Source organism: Lissotriton vulgaris, chromosome 8 (genome assembly GCF_964263255.1).
Source record: "Lissotriton vulgaris chromosome 8, aLisVul1.2, whole genome shotgun sequence".
NCBI classification, from domain to species: Eukaryota; Metazoa; Chordata; class Amphibia; order Caudata; family Salamandridae; genus Lissotriton; species Lissotriton vulgaris.
Window position 1 is genome coordinate 162,916,079 of NC_141696.1, and position 16,732 is coordinate 162,932,810.

Here is a 16,732-nt window from a genome sequence, read left to right on the forward strand (position 1 = left end):
TGACCTCGCGGTAAATTGCGCCTAGAAATTGCGAATTCGCAAAAAGAAATAGGATGATGAATTGCATTTAAGGAATCTCAAATAGAGATTCCTTAAATGTAATTCCTCGCAAAATTGCGAGATCGCAATTAGCAATTTTTACATTTGGGATGCTGAATCCCAAATGCAAAAATCGCTCTCGCAAAGGGCCAGATTCTCAGAATCTGGCCCTTTGCGAGCGCAAAAAAGCTTGATGAATCAGGCGGCTAGTCCCCAATACTAACAATGAGATGAGTTAAAAAAAAATAAAAGGGTGCTGGCTAGGGATACCCTTCCCTCTAGCCCTTTAGGGAGGTATCTCAGAAGGACCCCCTTGAGCAAAATTAAAATAAATAGGTTTATTTTGTTGTGATATTCTTTAAAAAATGAATATGACCCGTGGTGTTACAGGACGGGCCTGGGGGTCGATATATAAAATTATTTGGGGAGGCTGCGTGCCAATTCCAGCCCTAGGGACGCCATCCCAGGGGGCTCACAAACGTTTCCGAAAGGGTAGGTGGCACGGAGCCTTCTCTCTGAGCTGATTACGGCCCTGGGGACCCCATCCCCTGGGGCTTAACGTAAAATGAAAGGGGAGATGGTGCATGGCCCCCCTCTCCAAGCCTCATAAGGCTCCAGAGAACTCATCCCCTGTAGGCATGGTTAGATTAAGGGGGAAGGGGCACATTTCCCACCTCACTGAGCCCCATAAAGACCAATATTTTTTAGAAGGGAATGGGCTTGGTTGTCCCCTCCCCAAGCATTCTCTGGCCTCATAGACCCCAGCCCCAAGGCTGCGTTTTTGAAGTACAGGGGGGAAGTGCGCTCCCCTCTTTGTGCCAATATCAGCCCTGTGGACCACATCCTCTGGGGTGCAATACTTTACAGTGTCCTAGGGAGCCGAACACCAGGACAATGTGGTTCCCTGCCTAGGAGAGTGCGGGCATACCCTGCTTGCACTCTCCTGGGCATGGCACTCAGCTTTGCTCTCACTCCGCGGGAGCAGTTAAACAATGCTGCTTCCACCTAGGCGGGAGCAAAGGAAAGGTGTCGGCTCCCACAGGGGCAAAGTATTGTGCTGGCTGGGGAGGCAGCTGAGGCTGCAGGGGTTTTGGTGCTCCTTCCATGACCTTCAACAGTAAACGTAGTATGGATACCTCGGGAGGACACTGGGGCACCCACCCAAAATTTTAAATAATCATTGACAAGACCATTAAGTCTGACATTGTCTGCCAGCCTTTTGGCAATTCCTGTTTTGTATTGTCTTTTAAAAAAAATAATTTGCCTCGCCATGCACTGATTATGACCTCACAAATTACAGCCTTTCAGTGACATCATTGAGAGCATTACTGAAGATAACTGAACTGAAGTTATTGATTACAACACTGTGCATTGCAGGGCGCAAGGTATAATTACTTTAGGGCAAGACTTATAGTTACTTCTGATAACTTTAACTTATGAATTTCAGTGTTTTTTTTGGTTTAAAACGTTATGCTATCACTGAAATTTTCACTTAACTATATGTTACTTTAACCTTTGTTTTTTTCCTGTGAATATATATGTATATGAATATATATATATATATCCAACACGTGACTCCTCTGATCTCTCGGTGTCTCAGCAATCACGCAGCACACCAGCAAACAGGAAGGAGACGGACCACAGCACATCAGCAGAGTTGTTTTTTATTGAACAACAGAAAGCAGCTACGCGTTTCTGGCAAGTTGTGCCCTTGTTCACGCTATATATATATATATATCATTTTTTTCACTTAAAAAAACAAAGGTTACAGCGTCAATATAGTTAGGAAATAGAGTTAGAAAACTTTAGAAATTCACTGGTTACAGGGACGTTATAGTTAGGCTCAGATCTCACTCATAGAAAACTAGTGCCATTCAGCATTTATAGTTACCTGAGCTAACTATGACTGACGCCCCTGCAATGCACTGCTTCTGACCTCACATATTACACCACTTATTACATGGTCAGTGACATCACTGATGACATCACTGGTGATATCTCAAATGATAAACAGCAGTTGAAGTGAGTGGTAAACTAGTTTTGAAAAGTTTGTGAGGATTCATCAAACTACGCCAAAGTTATTGGCAAATGCAAAAACACTCTTCCTCTGGAAAATACATCTTAATTTTAACTACCTACTGGCGGCCACCAGTAGGTAATATATATTTATAGATGTTTTACACAGTAGTGTTGCCACTGTGTAGTTGTAGTTAGGACTGTGCTTCCATGGGAAATTGATTTTTAGTTTGATAATTATCGGTGGGAGCCGTAATCTTTGTCCCTGCCTGCATGGTCACAGGCAGGGAACAGTGAATGTCATCTCACTGTGGGAGCAGAAATTAAGATTGGTCCCATGACTGGAGCAAATTCAGTGTTGCTAGCTCCCATCGGCACCCAAGCATAGCCGCAGGGACCTTGGCACTCCCCTTGCAGCCCCAGTTAAGACAAATGTTGTGGGTGCCCTGGGTGGTACAATGGCACCCACCAATAATTAATGATGAGCCAGCAGGTCTTCGGGGGCCTTTGACCTGCCTACATAGCCCCCAATGCTACATATATTTGTTGGGTGCCAGGGTGGGACTCAGGTACCCATAACGAAATATTTAAAAAATAAACGACACAGCAGGAATATGAAATGAGTGGCATAGCCACTCATTTCATATTGCCACTCATATCATATTCACTCTTTCTGCCATGGAGCGCCCCATAATAACCTGTGAGGGATTTTGATATTTATTTTTAATTGATTGTAGTGCCCCAAGGGGCAGGAGCACCACCGCCCATTTTTTTTTAAATGTTGTGGGGGACTACAAGGGTTGCAGCAGCCTCCCTAGCAATATTTTAAAAAAAACCTCACATTAAGTATTCTGGGTCATTGAATACATTATCCAAGTATACCTTACCATCATTGTTAAAACACTTTGAGCTGGAGCGATGTACTCTTCAGCTGGACAGCAGGGACCTATTGTGGTTTGCTCTACAGCTATATTTTGTGGCATTCATAGTGTTAAAGAAAGACTCAAAATCATGGTAATTTTGAATAAAAATCCTTTATTTTACTTACTACTGTATTTTAGTGACTTTTAGTAAGCCTTGCTATTCATGTGTTAATAATGAATTCAATATGTTATTGATAAATTATTGTGGCAACTTTTTGAGAAAGCATGAATAGGTTTGTTTTATTAATGTTGATGTGCTTACCCCCTGACAAAGCCACTAAAGCTACCTTTTATATTTTGGTGTCTGACTCTTTGACAAAGTCTTTTTGGAAGTTGAAGATTTGTACATCAATTTAACCTCATAATAAAATAGAAATGTGCTATAATAGGAACATAGAAAATGCCTAGTAAAATAGTTTCTAGAAAATGTGCCTTTATTAAACGTGCTAAAAGTGAAAATCCTACTTATTTCTACAGAAATCTCCAGTTTCTATTGTTCTTTCATGATAGGCCTCACTCAATTTTTATTCTTTCCTGCCCCTTTGAGGAAAATAAAGGCCTTTTTTGTAAAGTGATTATAACTGAACTGTAGAACTTAACATCTTCGTGAAATGTGCTGTTTGCTGCAAAATGTATTTCTTTCCTTCCGCACACAATATGACTGCATTATATTTTAGATTGTCTCCCCTGCCTTATGCTTATAATGAACAAGTATATTAATGAAAGAAATCCTTGTAAGTTTACATTCCAAAATCTAACCAAGACATGCTAGATATTAATGCTTCATTTCATAGAGCAGACCATTGTTACATAATGGGACACTGAACAGCTAACAGAGTAGGCTTGCAAAGGGTCTCATGAGAACTTTCCTAGATGCATATTTTTGTAATAGAAAGAGGATGTGGCACAGCGGACAGAGCTGCTGACTCAGGCGCTGGGGATCGGGGTTGAGTCTAGGAATCGACTCAACGACCTGTGACCTGGGCAAATCACTTAATCTCCCCATGCACCATGCCTGAATAAACCTACGGGTGATAAACTGTGCTATATAAATCTCTAAATTCAATTTAATACGCTGTAGCCGCATTCAAACAACTACATGTCGGCATGGACATTTACTGTGGGAATTGATGGAGAAGGCTTCTGACCATCGGAAGATCCTTCCTCATTGAGTACAGATGACATAACCACCTGTTTTTGCAGCATGTTTTGTGCTTTCTATATTGTATGTGTTCCTAGCTAGAACGTTTTTTTGGAGAGTTTAATATAGTGTGAACTCAAGCGAAGGTATCAGAGCGCTTTACATGAGCACTAGTTGCATTACAGATGGACACATTCATTTTGTTAGGCACCGGGAGATTAAGTGAATTGTCCAGAATCACAGGATGTTGAGCGTCCCTACTGAGGTTCGAACCCGGTTCCCCAGCTTCAAGGTCAATTGCTCTTGTCATTAGGCCACGTCCTCTCTCCAGTTAAGGCAAGGCATTCTATGCACCCCTACCCTGTCATGTCCCTTAGCACTTTGTTGTGCTAGCCCGAATTGCCATAAGCTACTGCTAATGGTGTTCTCCTTATGATTTCTGGGAAACCTTTCTAATTTATGCCGATCATAGCTACTGCTGTGATTAATTAATTTGACCTGTTTTAACGGGTTCTACTGCAGCTGTTAGGGAACTCCGCTGAGTTTACAGAGCTACTCTTTATGAGGAGTTCAACCTTTCATAGCTATTAGTATTTTGTTCCAAAGTTTACTTGCTCTTTTCCAAAAGAACTCTTTATGGGTTATCCCTAAAATAGATTAAATCCTTTAGATTAAGATTGGCATTAATCCTTTACGGAACACACTGTATTTTTGTATGCTTGTTGCATCCACATTTTCTCAATATTTCTTTAAATGAATTTATTTGACTAATCTGAATAAAAAGATAAAAATACAGACTAATCTCAAAAAGAGAAAATAAACTTTCAAAAATTTCACTATAACTCTCATTATTCACTGAACGTCGAATGCTGAAGACAATGTTTATTACAGAGATGTGTTTCGGTTGTGCTCCATCCTAATACGGTGGCAAAGACTCATTGACTCAAAAAGCCGAGGAAATCGGAAGGTTGCTTAGTAAGTTTGAAGTGAAGCTACTTATATCATTTTGATGAGATTTCCACGCTTGCACCCGTATGTCCACTTAAAATGATATCTTTTTATTTTGATACTTTATTTTAAAAAACATCAGAAATTCACTGAAAACAGGTTTTAAGTGCCGGTATAGTTTAGGTATGGTAATAATAGCTTACTTTACATGATAAAAACATCCGAAATCCACTGAAAAAGACAAAGGTTAAAGTGACATTATAGTTAGGTGAAATATTAGTTAAAACGTAATACTTTAATCTAGAAGAAACATTGATATTCACCAGTAATAGTTAACAGAAGTAACTATAAGTCACATCCTCACCATTCTCTGCTCATAATTTCACATATTACATAATTCATGGCATGTTTGTTGACATCATTGATAACATATATCAATGCAACTTCTGAAATGACATCCTTGATATTGACACTATGCATAGCGGGGAGGGAGCTATTGTTACTCCAATTAAATATAACTAGTAAATTCAGTATTTCTTTTAGTTTAAAATGTTACTTTTTAGATAACATTTTCACCTATCTAAAATGTCACTTTAACATAACAATATGTATACACACACACACACACACACACACACATATATATATATATATATATATATATATATATATATATATATATATTTATCACAAAAGCAATCCAGTTAGGACACCAAATATCTTGCAAACGCGGACAGTCATTAGCAGTACAGAAGACATGCTACATTTACCGTAGAAGTACCTCAGTAAATGCCTTTTCAGTGTCAGAAATGTTTAGCAAACTATCACACTCAATGAATGATGTAATCAGTGACAACATCCATAAAGTCATTTGAGTTGTTATCAGTGATGCCATCAATTATGTTATTGACCAAGTCATAAGTGATGTTATAGGTGAGGTCATAAGCAGCGCATGGCAAGTGCACACATTTTAATTAGCCTAGTTAACTAAAAATACTGACTCTCTGTGTTTTTCAGTTTATAACCCAAGGTCAACAGTCAGAGTTTGATGTAGTCCAACATCGATAGCATGCGATACAAACCTCGGGGTTCTAAAGAAAAAAGAGAGGCGCTCCTCTTTCGTCCAGTGTCCAAAGAAATGAATATCCCACGAAAGGCAGCAGTTCCTAAACAAATAAAGCCGAGTAATGAAAAAATATATGAGACTATAATGAAAAGGAAATCGTCTCATCAATCAATCAATCAATCATTGGATTTGTAAAGCGCACTATTTACCCGTGAGGGTCTCAAGGCGCTGAGGGGAGGGGGTGCTGCTACTGCTCGAAGAGCCAGGTCTTGAGGAGCTTCCTGAAGGTGAGTAGGTCCTGGGTCCGCTGCAGATGGGTGGGGAGGGTGTTCCAGGTCTTGGCGGTGAGGAAGGAGAAGGATCTGCCGCCGGAGGTTGTTCGTTGGATGCGCGGGACAGCGGCGAGGGCGAGGCTGGCGGAGCGGAAGTTGAGTCTGTTGTTCAGGTAGGCTGGTCCGGTTTTGTGGAGTGCTTTGTGTGCGTGGGTGAGGAGCTTGAAGGTGATCCTCTTGTTGACGGGGAGCCAGTGCAGGTCTCTTAGGTGGGAGCTGATGCGGCTGCGTTGAGGGATGTTGAGGCTTTCTGGATGCGTTGCAGGCGTTGTAGGTGTTTGGCCAGGATTCCTGCGTAGAGTGCGTTGCCGTAGTCCAGCCTGCTTCTGACGAGTGCTTGGGTCACCGTTCTTCTGGTTTCGGTCGGGATCCCCTTGTAGATCCTGCGAAGCATGCGGAGGATGTTATAGCAGGAGGAGAAGACGGCGTAGACCTGCTTCGACATGGAGAGGGAGAAGTCGAGGATGAATCCTAGGTTGCGTGCGTGGTCTGTGGATGTCGGTGCTGTTCCCAATGCGGTCGGCCACCAGGAGTCGTCCCAGGCAGAGGGGGTGGGGCCGAGGATGAGGACTTCTGTCTTGTCCGAGTTTAGTTTCAGGCGGCTGGTCCTCATCCACTCGGCGATGGCCTTCATTCCCTCGTGGAGGTTGGTTTTGGCGGTGTGCGGGTCCTTGGTGAGGGAGAGGATGAGCTGGGTGTCGTCGGCTTAGGAGATGATGTTCAGGTCATGCTGGCGGGCCACTTGTGCGAGGGGGCCATGTAGATGTTGAACAGGGTCGGGCTGAGGGATGAGCCCTGGGGTACGCCGCAGATGATGTCAGTGGCTTTGGATCGGAAGGGTGGGAGGCAGACTCTCTGGGTTCTTCCGGAGAGGCAGGACGTGGTCCAGTCCAGGGCCTTCTTCTGGATTCCGGCTTCTTGGAGGCATGATCTTAGTGTGCAGTGGCAGACCGTGTTGAAGGCGGCTGACAGGTCCAGAAGGATGAGGGCTGAAGTTTCGCCGTAGTCTAGTTGTCGTCTGTGGCGGCGATGAGGGCTGTCTAGGTGCTGTGATTTCGTCTGAATCCGAACTGGGATGGGTCTAGGATAATGTGGAGCAGGGAGATGGGCCGGAAGTTCTTGAGGTCCTTGGGGTCCGCCTTGGGCTTCTTGAGGAGGGCATTGATTTCGGCGTGCTTCCAGCTTTCCGGGAATGTCGCTGTGTCGAAGGAGATGTTGATGACCTTCCGTAGTTGGGGTGCAATGGCTTTGTCTGCTTTGTTGAAAACATGGTGCGGGCAGGGGTCAGACGGAGATCCTGAGTGGATGGAGTTCATGACCTTGCATGTCTCGTCGTCGTTGACGTGGGACCAGGAGGTCAGCTGGTTGGTGCAGGTGGCATTCGGGGTGGGGTCTGTCGTGGTCGGAGCGTACGGGGTGTTGAAGCTGTCGTGGATGTCGGCGATCTTGCGATGGAAGAAGGTGGCCAGTGAATCGCACAGATCTTGTGAGGGCGGTATGTCATTGGTGTTGGCGCTGAAGTTGGAGAGTTCCTTCACCATGTTGAAAAGGTCTTTGTAGTTGTGTGCGTTGTTGTCCAGGCGGGCTTTGAAGGAAGATCTCCTGGCTGTTCTGATGAGGTGGTGATGTCTCGGATGGTGTCCTTGTGGGCTGCGTGGCTGTCTGGTGTGCGGTCGTGGAGCCGTTTCATTTCCAGCTTCGGGCATTTGGAGGTCTGGAGTTCTTCGGTGAGCGAGGTGGCTTTCCTGCTGGAGTGGTAGAAAGAGGGTTTCTTGAGCGGGGCGAGAGTGTTGGCGCAGTCGTCGATCCACTGTCTGAGGTTACGGGCGTCGTCGGCTGGGTCAGCGGGGTGGGTTCTGGGCGAGGGTGGAGGTCAGCTGGTCCTCGGTGACTTTGCTCCAGCAGCGAGGGGGCAGCTGTTGGGTGCGGTGGTGCGTGGTTGGTTTCTTGAAGGTGAAGTGGATGCAGTGGTGGTCGGTCCAGTGGAGTTCGGTGGTGTTGTTGAAGGCGACATGGGTGCTTGTGGAGAAGACAGGGTCGAGCGTGTGGTCGGCGGTGTGGGTGGGTTCGGTGGCGAGTTGTCAGAGGCCGACGTTGGCGAGGTTGTCGATCAGGGTGGCGGAGTTTGCATCATTGTTGTTCTCGAGATGGAAGTTCAGGTCTCCGAGGAGGATGTAGTCCGTGGAGGTGAGTGAGTGGGTGCTGGCGAGGTCGGCGATGGAGTAGCTGAACAGGGCCCGGGGTCCGGGGGGTCTGTAGACGAGTGTTCCTCTGAGGGTGGTGTTGGGATCGGTGTGGATCCGGAAGTGGAGGTATTCGGCGGAGTTGAGGGAGTCATCTGCGAGGGTGTGGACCTGGAGGGTGAATTTGTGGACGATGGCTATTCCTCCTCCGATTCCGTTGGTGCGGTCTCTGCAGGAGATCTTGTAGCCGTCTGGGATGGCTATGGCGATGTCCGGTGCCGAGGAGTCGTTCCTCCAGGTCTCGGTCAGGAAGGTAACGTCTGGGGCGGAGGTGTCGAGCAGGTCCCAGAGCTCGACGGCGTGTTTGCGTGCGGAGCGGGTGTTGAGGAGCATGCATCAAAGGTGGTTGGGTCTGGTCCTTGGGGGCTTGGTGGTTCTGTCGCAGGTGAAGTTGCAGGTGTGGCAGGAGAAGGGTCCGTAGGTGCGTTTCGGGACGACCTGAAAGCAGCTGTGGTCTCGGCCGGTATTGAGAGCTTTGAGGGTGTTGGCGTCGTATCAGAGTCTGGCGTTGTGGAGTGCGCGGGGTCCAGGGTTCCTGGCGCTGGGCGCGGTCCAGGCGTGAACTTCGGCGCGCAGTCGGCGCGCCCGTTGCGCGTGTCCGCTGTGCGTTCTAGCAGCGGCTGCCATTTAAGGAGTGGAGGGAGGGAAGAGCAGCTGGGAGGCGGGAGCGGGGCGGCGAGTGGGCGTGGCCTCAGGGGCAGCGGTGAAATGAATAGCGGGAAAAAACAGACTGCTGGTGGAGCTGTCCGGCAGCAGGGGGGTGACATGACCTGCAAGCAGGGCCAGAGGTCACTCCTGTTGTCGGGCAGCGGCCGCCATTTAAGGAGTGGAGGGAGGGAGGAGGGAGCGGGGCGGCGAGGGGGCGTGGCCTCAGGGGCAACGGCGAAAGGAATAGCGGAAAAAACAGAGCAAGGGGGTTGGGGGGCGAGCGGAGCGCAATAGGGGCAAGAAAACAGGCACACAAAGAATGCAAGTATAGAACCAGAAAGGAAGCAAGCGCAGTAAAGGCACACAGAGAATGCAGATTACAGAGCAAGAAGAAGGCAAAGCAAAGCACGGGCCTGACCCAGGTCACGGCGGTGATCGGGCAGGCAGCAGGCACGAACTTGCGCACTGGAACAGGAGCGGCACTGGGCTGGTGGAGCTGTTCGGCAGCAGCGGGGAGACCTGACCTGCAAGCAGGGTCAGAGGTCACTCCTGTTGTCGGGAAGCGGCCACCAAGTAAGGAGTGGAGGGAGGGAGGAGTAGCCGGGAGGCGGGAGCGGGGCGACAAGGGGGCGTGGCCTCAGGGGCAGCGGCAAAAGGAATAGCAGGAAAAAACAGACTGCTGGTGGAGCTGTCCGGCAGCAGGGGGGTGACCTGACCTGCAAGCAGGGTCAGAGGTCACTCATGAAATAATTGGGTTAGAGGATATCCACTGAAAGCACTACGATAGTTCTAGGCAAATGAATCTAACTGCCTGCCACAAATTCTATGTCCCTACAAAGGCTACATGGTGCAGAAAAGAGGATTAAGGCTAAGTTCTTTCACAAAATACAGACAATTGGAAATTTGAAGAGTAAAAAATCCTCAATCGCTCACCTGTAGAGATCCCTGTAGAGATTCCTTCCAATATCAATTCGGGTCCTAAACAGGCACAAGAGGAGAAAAATACTCAATTACACTCTAGGCACCAAAAGATAGCTAAAAGGTCCAGCCTTAAAACGCCAGCCCCGATTACCTGAAGAAAATGATTCCTCCCGACAGAGCCTGAATCACGATACCGTCGTCAAACTCGGTCGATCGAGAGGGGTCTGGAAACAGCCTTTCTTTAAATACTCCCGAAACCCCCATAGGATCAGAGTCAAAAGTAGCTGTACCTGAGCAGGCGTGGAAATGAACTAGACCGCTGCAGAAGGTAAAGCAGTGGGAGATACCGGCAGCTATTTTCCAGCGCTGTAAGTGACCCAATAACGAGTTTACCTTGTATAAACACAAAAAACGGACTCCGACCAACAAAACGAAAAGAGTCGGCCATATTGCTGGATATCACTAATACAAGCCTAAAAAATAAAATAGCAATGGGATAAAAAACAAAATAGGAATGAAACGAAGTTACTCAATAGATAAGGTAATAGCTTAACACATAGATAACAGTGGAGGGGACCATAGTCACTCACACGTGAGGGACAATATATTAATCCCGATACAGACACATAATTATCAGTAAACCGTACACCACAACTGGTAAAGAGTACATAAATAACCTGTCTAAAATACCAGCCAAGACAGTGTATGAAGCATGTTTCAAAAAGGTAGAAAAATATAAGGTTCAGATACGAGAAGCCAAAAAGCATAACCGTGGATCAAAGATCACTCGGTCATTAAATAATGGCATTCTCCCACGGGAAACATTCATTCAAGCCCGAGACGGCCATCTGTAGAGTGAAAATCCAATACACCTCCCTTTTGCCCCTAAGGGCATCAACATTTCCATCTTTGGGACAGTTAACATGTTCCAAAATAATCCATTTAAGATCTTCAATGGAATGCTTAAAATCCTTCCAATGAGCAACCAACGGTAGCTCTCAAGTTTAGGTAGAAAGCAGTTCCAGTATAGAGCAATCTCAACACCAGCGACACTCTAAATTTGCTCAACTCAAATGTCTGCTTTTCTATCAAACTCTTTAAGCATAGGATTAGCACAGTGCCATCCATGCCGAGATAGAAAGGGACAAAGGGACATATCTACAAAGCCCTATCGCCACCACGTCACTTACAGTGATGTTGTGATGGCGATAGGGGCCACTCCTTATTTACAAGGCAGTGATAAGCCACTTAACATGGCTCAACGCTGGCTAGTAAATAAGGAACTCTTTCAGGCTATATTTAGTTTGAAAGGAGAGGGTAATGGGTGTTGTGGTGGGCGTTCCATCGCAACACCCATTGATTTTCATGCTGCCCTCTATTTACAAGGGCAGCGTAAATAGGAGACAGAGCCAAAGTTAAGACCAGGGAAAACCTGGTCTTAATCCCTTCCATGCTCATGACGAGCTCAGCTCGTCATGCAGTACAGTGCTCGTGTGCTCATGACGAGCTCAGCTCGTCATGACCACACCCACTAACATTATGGCACAGCACAGGAGGAAAATCCTGCACGCAGCGATGTGGTTAAACAGGTGAAATGAGGAGAAAGGCTTTATTTCTCTTCGTTTTTGCTGTTTCCATGTGTGCTGCCTTGTGCCTTAAAAGAAAACGAAATGCTTTACAAAAAGTAAAATTAAAAGTTTTCTTTTAATTTTTTAAGACCAGGTAGTGGTCCGTATGACCACTGCCTGCTCTTAAAAATGCTTTTACAACCATTCACAAAGTGGAAGGGGTCCCTTGGGGACCCGTTACCATTTGTGAATGGGTTACCACCTACTTGAAGTAGGTGGTAATATGCTAATGTTTTGCGACCGCATTCACGGTCACAAAACATTCATGCATACCATAAGGATTCGGTATTTGAAAGGGATGCCCTAGACACACCCCTTCCAAATTCTGAATTGCAAACCCATTTTCAGATTCGTGTTTGCTTAATCTGAAAAGCACTTTTTGCCTTCGCAATCGGGCCGATTCTGCGAAGGCAAAAATGCTTGATGCATGTGCCCCAAAGTCTTTTGCCATTGTTATAGTAAAGTCTTTAAGCATTGTATTAGCACAGTGCTATGCATGCCAAACTGTAAAATGACCAAAACCTTTTCCCACTCCAGGCACAGTATTACAGATTTGAATTGGTAAAATGCCATCCAAACCTACCTGAAATGAATAAAAGCAACCCCTGACATGTGTTTTGCTCTCATTAGAGCTCTTCAGAGAGGTATAGCTTTGTCCAGACTCAAGGGATCACCCAAGACAAAAAGCAGCAGCGGGTCCTCAAACGCCGCAACTTAGTCCCAGTTCAACAGTGATTATAGAGTTTTGGGCAAACAACCCCTGCGTCAGCTGCTGAATGACGCAACAGAGCTCCAGATCACTAAAATGTTTATGGGTTTGGTTGGGGGTGCACGTAGTAAAAAGAGTCCAAAGAGAATGATATTTGTACGCAAAAATGTCTTCTTTATTTGAGTTTTCTTATAAAAAAACAGCTTCACATTTATCAACATACATCAGCCAACGCGTTTCTCTCCCTCAAGGGGAGCTTCCTCAGGGCAATTAGATTTATAGTGTTCTTTCAAGATGATAATACGTAGAGTATATTGAAGTGTAGCCAAACACTGCTCTGAGCAGTGAGAGGGGGGTGTAAATTGGACTAAGATGCCCGCTTGGTCCGGAGTATGAACGGGAAGTAACCGACCTGACTATGGAGTGAGGACTCATTTTGGGGACAACAAACTGGTGATATACACACACATATACACACATATATATATATATATATATATATATATATATATATATATATATATATATATATATATATATATATACATAAAAGCGCGGCAGCCGCCGCACTCCGCTATGGCCCCTCCTCTGACAACAGCGGTTCGTACCGGGTAGCGAGCCCGATCAATTCAAAACAATCACACCCACATCCTTTTGATAAAACGACAGTGCGAAGTACGGACACCATGTAGCGTGTTCCAAAGTTTCTTTATTCAGCCATGACAACAGAAACAATGTCTCTCCGACGTGTTTCGGGGCTCCTCCCCTTGGTCACGAGTGGTTGGAAAGGTGAATAGTGCAAACAAATATAGTTTCAATCACATGGTGTGCCAAAACAATGAACATAAAGAAAATACTATCGCGTTCACAGACGCGAAGATAATAACAACTAATCGGAACGGTATAATTTATCATGCTATGTTAAATGTAATCATGGGAGCAAAATACCTTGTTTATAGTTTTGGAGAATGCAATTACTATCATTTTAGACATAGTATCATTTTTGCTTGCAAACTACCACAGGTCATAAAAATCAATGACAGACTTGGATTTTATCAACATGAAGGAATGTTCTGAACACCAATAATAGCAGTTGCATGATAATGTGCACTCGCGGAAATAGTTACTGCCCAAGTGGGCAAAAGATTCAATAATACTGGCACACTCACAGTCAATACTTCAATAAGTAAAAAGAGTTGTATTTATAGTCAGAAAACTATAAACAATGACAGGGTCTCTGAAATTAATCACAGAAACTCTAATCATCGCCCATGTGGGCTTGTGTGCAAAAATAACATTACGTCCGGAGTGACCAATTCTGCCCCAGTGGGCTATTTCAATCATACGTGCTATTTATTATCCGCAATGTTCAGTTCCAATACTAATCAATATTTATGCTGGTGCTTCCAATCAATCAAAAAAAAAAAGGATTCATTCAAGCCGTTCCTAGAAAAGAAGAGAAAGAAAAATAATGACCAGTGATTCAAAAATAAAAAATAAATAAAAAAACATTCCTAACTTTTCACAACTCATGTAAAAAGACACTAGAAGTTAAAAACAATTTCGGGCAATACATATTTTATACATTCTTTTATACATCCACCCAAGAGCTCTCACTAGACAGAAACTGCAAACAGCTCAATAAAACCTGAAAATTTCTATTCTATCATCCTAGATGTACTTCCATCTCGTCGTCGCAGTTATGTCCATCAGGGACCATGGTTTTGTACTGAATAATCATTCTCGATTCTGCTCTACGCAAATTCTGTACACGATTGCCACCTCTCTCATCAAATTTCACAGTACACAATACACAGAAGCTCAATAAATTCACATTTTGGTTGTGACAACTATGAAAATGACGCGCTATGGGATAAGATTTAGCCATGTTGGTAATAGCACGTAAGTGCTCAAGCACTCTGAGTTTGGCTGGCTTAATAGTGCTGCCTATATAGGCTTTATTGCACGGACAGAATAATGCATAGACTGCATGGTCACTGGTGCACGAAGTGTGTTCTTTAATAACAAAAATTTCGGATGTAGTTGAGAGTCATACTTTTTTTATATTGCGGCTATTCTTGCAGGCTTTACAGTTTCTGCAGGTGAAAAAACCTTCCACACCTGTGGCTTTTGGTTTTTTAGGAATTACTGCACTGCATAACTGATCTGTAAGGGACCTTGCTCTCCTAAATGAAATTTGGGGCGAGTCATTGACATATTCAGCTAAATCTGAATCAGTTAACAGTAAAGGCCAAAATTTTATTAAGGCTCTTTCTGAGCAGGCCTGCTTGGCTACTGTAGGTAGTAATGAACCGTGTCTTATTCTCACTCTCCTTTGATAAGTCATTTGTTATTGGTTTTAGTAATGACTCCCTTGAACGTTGTTCTACTGCTTTTTGGGCATTCGAGATTACCTTGTTAGAGTAGCCTCGCTCAGAAAATCTTGCAATCATCTTTTGTTGTTCAAGCACAAAAGCTTCCTTCGTGCTGCAATTACGCTTGGCTCTTAAAAGTTCACCCATTGGGATACTCCTTATCAAGGAGTTAGGGTGACAACTGCGCGCGTGGAGAATGCTATTTCCTGCGGTCTGTTTTCTAAACAGATGCGTTTCCAATTTCTTATTCTCCACTTTGACACATAGATCCAGAAATTCTAGGCTGTCTTTGGACCAATTACTGGTAAAGTTTAAGTTAAAATCATTGAGATTAAGTTCACTCACAAAACTGTTTGCCTCTTCCTCAGTCCCTTTCCATACTACCATCACGTCATCTATGTACCGCATCCAATTGATAACGTGTGTACGGTACATAGATGATCTATATGTCACTGTCTCCTCCCAGTACCCCATATAGAGACCCGCAAAGCTTGGAGCAAAGCAAGTCCCCATAGAGGTACCAAGAGTCTGCCTGTAGATCTTACTATCAAACAAAAAATAATTTTGCTTGAGACACAGTTCCATCATAGTCATTAACATTTTGGTGTGATGCGACACAGATCTTTTGGACAGGAAATGCATGCAAGCATCAAGTCCCAATTGATGAGGAATCGAAGTATACAAACTCGTCACATCCAGTGAGAGAAGGGAATAGTCTTCCTCCCACTTCAAAGTCTCAATCTTTTTCAAAAAATCCCCTGAGTCTTTAACATAAGATGGTAATTGGTGAACAAAGGTCTGCAAAAAATAGTCCACATATTGGGAGGTGCATTCAAAACAGCTACCATTGGAGGAGACAATGGGTCTCCCAGGAGGATTAGTCATACTCTTATGTATTTTGGGGAGGAGGTACAGAGCTGGCAATTTTGGAAATTTACAAAATAAAAACCTGTATTCCTCCTCCTCCAATAGACCTCTAGTTCTCCATTCTGTAAGTTGTGTATGGAACAGTTTGATCGAATTTTCGTATTCCATAAGATTACTCCTACAATAGCTGTTTGTGTCAGACAATTGTCTCATACCTTCCGCTATGTAATTCTCCCTAGATTGAATCACTATGTTCCCGCCTTTGTCACTATTTTTGATTACAATAGTGTGATCTTTTCTTAAATTTTCAAGTGATTTGTATTGTAATTGAGTGACTTTTCTCCATCATTGGTGATATTTCTTTTTCTCAATCTTGATCAATTCATTCGTCATGCATTTTTCAAAAACCTCAATAGTATCATTTCGGATGAAACTTTGGAACACGCTACATGGTGTCCGTACTTCGCACTGTCGTTTTATCAAAAGGACGTGGGTGTGATTGTTTTGAATATATATATATATATATATATATATATATATATATATATATATATATATATATATATATATATACATACATATATATGCATGTATATATAAATGTGTGTGTGTGTGTGTGTGAAAATAATTAATGGGAGCCTGTACAAAAGCCTGTCTCTAATTTACTTATTAGAGCGAGTTGTGACGTCTTTAGTCTCCTGTAATTACGAAAAGATATATCTGCTCAGCTGTGCTATACAGCAAAAAGTTGCAGTTGACTAATTTAGGTCATATTTCTCTCGGTCAGCTGCTTCCAAAGAGACAAGCATGCCTCTGTATTGACTCTGCAAGCACAAAACATGGCTGTGGAAAAAAGTTTGAACGAAAACAATAAGC